The sequence below is a fragment of the Ailuropoda melanoleuca genome, chromosome 13 (assembly GCF_002007445.2).
Source record: "Ailuropoda melanoleuca isolate Jingjing chromosome 13, ASM200744v2, whole genome shotgun sequence".
NCBI classification, from domain to species: Eukaryota; Metazoa; Chordata; class Mammalia; order Carnivora; family Ursidae; genus Ailuropoda; species Ailuropoda melanoleuca.
The window spans coordinates 49,714,487-49,720,148 of NC_048230.1; positions in this window are offsets into that span (position 1 = coordinate 49,714,487).

Genomic DNA, 5,662 nt, shown 5'->3' on the forward strand with positions numbered 1-5,662 from the left:
GGTGGGGAGGGATATGGTATATGGTTAAGGGAAGATTCAAGATCCAAAACTAGCTCACTATCACAGGTGGGAGAAAGGAACTGATGGTGCTAACACACTAACAGTAGCATCTGAAATTCACCATGTTCTCACCACACCACCAGGCAATCTAGGTAAGTGTTCTAACATCCAGTCTCTCCTTGAAACCGCACAACTTTACTGTTATTGTTGTTACACCAATAAGAAAACAGAGGCTCAGGGAACCCTCTCAGGTCCCCTCCCTCTTCAGGAGCTTTAAACTATCGCTCAATAAACTTTGCTTTGCTGCCCACCAAAAAAAAAAAAAAAGGAAGGAAAGGAAAGAAAGAAAAAAAAAAGAAAGAAAACAGAGGCTTAGGAATCTGTGTTTCTTGTCTAAGTGTTCATGCTAGTTAGTGGCAGGTAGTTAGGATCTGAACCAGGCAGTTTGAATCCAAGGCCAGTTGTTAACCTATGTTAAACACTGATTTCCACAGTAAGATGAACTCTAACAAGGAGAATCTGAAGGACTAAACTTGGGTCCCACAATTATCAAGGGCAGAGTGTGCCAAGGGTAGCAGATATAAGAAAGACTTTGAGATGTTAATTGTCTATAAACCCAGAACCCCCACCCCCCAATATGGTGTTGCTGCCATGGCATTAGCCACAGCAAGTTCAGAGCCCTGCTAGGAGGCAGCCCATACCTGAAACGTCGCATTCAGTTTTGTAACTATGCAGGCTACTGGGAAGACTGAAACAAAGCTCAGTGCCCTGAGGGTATTTTTTTATTATTATTATTTATTCATTTTCTACTTTATTAGATTTTTTTAATTAAAAAAGTAAAACACGCTTCTTAAAATAAGCCAAACAATAAGAGATGTATAAAGAGGAAGTTAATAAGCTTTCCCTTGTCCCCTGAGGTAACTAATATGGGAGATCTTCTCACATCATCCACGCTTATACAAACAGCACACACACACATGTACGGGGGAGGGAACAACCAATGGGATCACACTATTCACGTTACTCTGAAACTTGTCTATTTTCCATTTACCACTCTACCGTGGATACCTGACTGCTAGGTTTATTAAGGAGTCAGTGGGAGGGTTGACTACAAGATTTCTTAGGTCCTTTTCAACCTCCTTTCAAATTGACATCTTTTCACCATGTAAATCAATGGTACCTTTGTGTTTCCTCCACGCAAGCTCTTCACTCCTATATCTACAATTACAAAGAAGTAGGAGGTGGGGTGGGAAGGTCTGTGTGCTCCTATGTTCACAAACCAAGAAATACATAATGCTGGTTCATCTATTCCCTAAGGAAACCCAACAAAGACATTCAAATCTGTGCCCTGAAAAATTTTCAATGAGACTCTAAGCTCCTTAAGATAAGGATGATACGTTATCAATTTTTATAACTCCAGAATACAGAATACCTTCCGTATCTCCAGGCACTGTGCCTGGCATCTAGTAAAGGTCTCAGTGTGTGTGTGTACCTAGACAGATGACAGACAACAGACAGACAGGAAGGCAGGCAAAGATATTCACCAAGGAGGAAACTACCTGGTGGATAAGCACTAGCAAAATTAAAATCTCAGGCTGCTCTCTCTCCTTCAGAAGTGCTCAGGGTATAAAAAATCAATTTGATATGGGCTTAACTTAAATCTAAATTAAGAAATCAATAATGATGGAAAGGAAAAAAGGAAAAGGGACTCAGTTCCAAACTCAAATAAACTACAGCCAGTTCTGCCACAAAGCTTAGTTTGAAATCGTGAATTTGTTCCAATGTGATTGATGTGCATATTAGGGGGACAATCTGAGCATAAAACAAATTTCACATATGCTTATTCATGATTTTGTCTGCAAGAAATGCTGGGTGAACACAGAAAAGTACATCCAGCTGAACCAAGCTGCCTAGAAATACACAAAATACACCCCTACACACACCTCAACCCCTATAAGCTACCTCAGCTCACCTGTGGGTTAGCAACCACACCCACCCACACCCGGTGTCACCACCTGCCCGCCTTCTTCCACTGGAGTGTGACTCATGAACTACAACTATTCCGATGCCACCTCTACAGACAAGCTGCACATCTTCAAGGTGAAGTGCCACCCACGTTTACTGAAATACGATACTGTATTTCCTACCCATTTAATATGTGTAAAACCATGATTAGGTTCCTGTCTGTGTGTGTGTATGACCAACAAAGTTTTTGAACACTGTGCACTTAACCTCATCTGCCTCTCGTAAGCCCGACAGTGCCCACCGCGCTGTTTTACGTGGCGTGGTGATTTTCAGGACTGCACAGGTTGTATCATAGCAGAACCAACTGTACTGCTGGGTCATCTACTGTTTGAAGTTACTTAAACTAGAATTCATTCTCATTCCATGGGCAATGGCACCTTCAAGAATGACATGCCTAAAGAGTGTTTTTGATTATGTTTGTAATAAGCCCTGCCTTTGGCCCTCTAGGGCCAGGCATTTTGTAGGTGCAGCTGTAGCCAGACGTGGGTAGAAGAATCTTTGGCCGTGCATCTCACCTACTGATGCCCATCCGTCCACTCAAAGTAATCTCCTCACTGAGAACCAAAAGCTTACCCGAGAGGGCAGGTACCCTGTGGCCTAAGGTTTTCAGCTGCAATGAGGGAGAGCCACACCAGGACAACACTCCAGCCTTGTATCAAGTTTTAAAATGGCATCCAGGGAGAAACAGTATCATTGGTGCGTTGGTGCGGAGACTGTGTTGGGGGATTATGGAGGCAGCAGCTCTCTGCAACTCTACCCTTTTCCACCCTCCACAAAGCAGACAATCTGATTTATCCCCCAGTAAGACTGGAGATCACTTCAGCAACAGTAAAAAGAAATAAGAACCACTAAACACAACTCTGATTTTCTGGGGTCAAACACAGCCATTAAACACGCACACGCACACACACACTCACGCGTGCACAAATGGCACACACACCACACATGTACACATTCCCTGACCTTTACAGAAGAACTGCCAATCCCAAGAACTCCACAGAAACACAGCTCTACCTCGAACAGCTCTATAATGCTGGGGCAAAGGAGAAGAAAATAGACAACTGTGTGTCTATACAAAAAGACACCTGAAAAGGGGTGAGCTTTCAAATTATAAAGCCTGGGGGCAGGGGCTGGGAGGGAGGGTACTAACAATTTGATGGTGATTTATAAAACTATCAGGCCTTAACATTTTCCAGATATAAACTTAAAGTTATTAGTTTCAATGAAATTCTGTCTCAAGAACATGGAAGCATCTTCAGATCAGAATACCAAGAATTCATAATGGCCCACAATCACATCCAAAAAAAAAAAATACTGAAGTATACTGAGCAGAAAATAGGGTTGTTGGCAAGATTTCACTGTGATGAAATTAAGAACGTTTACTTGTTTCCAACTCAGTTTGTAGCGTCTCTTCCTCCTTTGCCCCACCTCAAGAAGTTGGGGGTAGGGGTGCACCAAAATTTAAGTACTTGTTTATCCCTTACACTGACCTTTTCTTCTAGGTATTCCACAAAAATAAACCAAATTTAACTGTAAACACTAAGTGGTTTTTGGAAATTCTCCCCAGTTAATTTATTACACAGTAACTTAAGTAATGTTTCATATTATGAATCACATAAAAGGTAGTCTAAATTATTAAAAAGACAAACAGTATTTGTAGTAAGAAGCAGGATAAATAAATAACCCAGATTTCTCCCTCAACACTCAATCCTGGGCCTTTAAGTATTTGGGATTTCTTGCACTTACATAGGTTTTTATTAGTAAAAATCTAGACGAACTATGCAAAAAATACATACAAGTGAACAACATTGTTAAAACAGCAAAGTCTCATGAGTAAAAATCTAGACATTTTGTAAAAACAGGCCAGACCTCTTCTCCCCACCCTGGGCAATGTACTCTAAGAATTTTATTGAAAATAAATTATATTTGATTTGAGTAATTATAGGAAATAAACCATGTTAGTGATGATCTCCTTCTCCCCTGTATTAATGAATTAGAATATACAAAAACCTCAATAAAAATGATGTAAGGGCTTATGAGCATCACTCAGATTTTTACTAGTCACTTTCATTTCATAAAACTGCCATTTCCATTAAAGCATTATGTAAAAAATGGCATTTTACTAAACCAACATGCATATTTATCACCAATGAATTTAAACATTGCTTATAAAGTACAGAGTCAATTTTACAAATGAAATCTCCTTCAAAAGTTAGACTTTTTTCCTCCAAGAAATGAAAAAATGATTTGGTACCTCTAGAACCACAGCACATGTATTTAATCATTTTTCTTTCCAATTTTCAAGTCCTTATTTCAGATAATGTTTATACAAAACTAGGAACTAAGGATCTAAAGTGTGAAATGAAGGCCAAAACAACGAAGCAATATGAACTTGGCGGAAATTAGAAATAATCTTTAACATTTTAATTTTTCGTCTTAACAATTTGAGTAATATTCTTTATGCCTTGCATTATGCATACTCACTTGTGAAAATTCTTGAGTTTGTAGATGTTCACGAATAGCAACGACTAACTTGGGTATGGACTCCTTGACAAGCTCTAAATGGAATTTAGATAAAGCTAAGCACAGTATAAACTATTTTCTCCACCAAGTCGTGACTTACTGTCATTCTGAAGTGTGTATTTTCAGACAGTAAGATCTGGAACTCACCTGTCTTAGAAAGCAAAGAATACAAAGCCAGCAGAAGGATACGTTGCACTAAAGGTGAAAGGAGGAACGGTTAATTTTTCAGTCTTACAAACATGGAGCCTTGGAATTATAAAGTGCTGGTTTATTTTTTATTTTTTTTAAAGATTTTATTTATTTATTTGACAGAGACAGCCAGCGAGAGAGGGAACACAAGCACACAAGCAGGGGGAGTGGGAGAGGAAGAAGAAGGCTCCTAGCAGAGGAGCCTGATGTGGGGCTTGATCCTAGAACGCCGGGATCATGCCCTGAGCCGAAGGCAGACGCTTAACGACTGCACCACCCAGGCGCCCCATAAAGTGCTGGTTTAAACGCCAAGGAAAGAAGGTCACAATCCACACAATCCAGCAAACTTCTCAACGGTAAGAGGTCAGGTTATAAGTACTAAAAATGTCATCAAAAAGGGGTGGATAAACTTGTAAGGCAGGAAACACAAGAGCGCTATGTAGAAAAACATATTCCATTAAATCTTTAAATATTTTACCAATATATGCACAGTGCAAGTATTGTACCTCTTTTCTGTAATTGTTCATTCAGAAACCCAGAGAGAAAAAGACCAACAACAGTCTTCCTTTCAGGAAATGCAAACACCATTTTTACAAAAGAGTTAAGAGCTCAGGTCCCAGTGACTGTAAAAGGTAAGAGGGAAAACTGCCAAGTGAACTCAAAACTCCATCTTGGCCTTGCTCATCTGTGTGACCTCAAGCACATCTTATCACCCCATCTGTAAACAGCAGGACAGAATTTTTTAAGGGGTAGATATATCATTTCATTTTTACTCAGCAATTCAATCTAACCAGAATGAATATAAATACACACACACACACAACACAAGAAACTATAAGACTCCTAGAACATAACACAGAAGAAAACCTAGATGGCCTTGGGTTTGGCAGTGACTTTTCAGAGACACCACCAAAGGTACCATCCA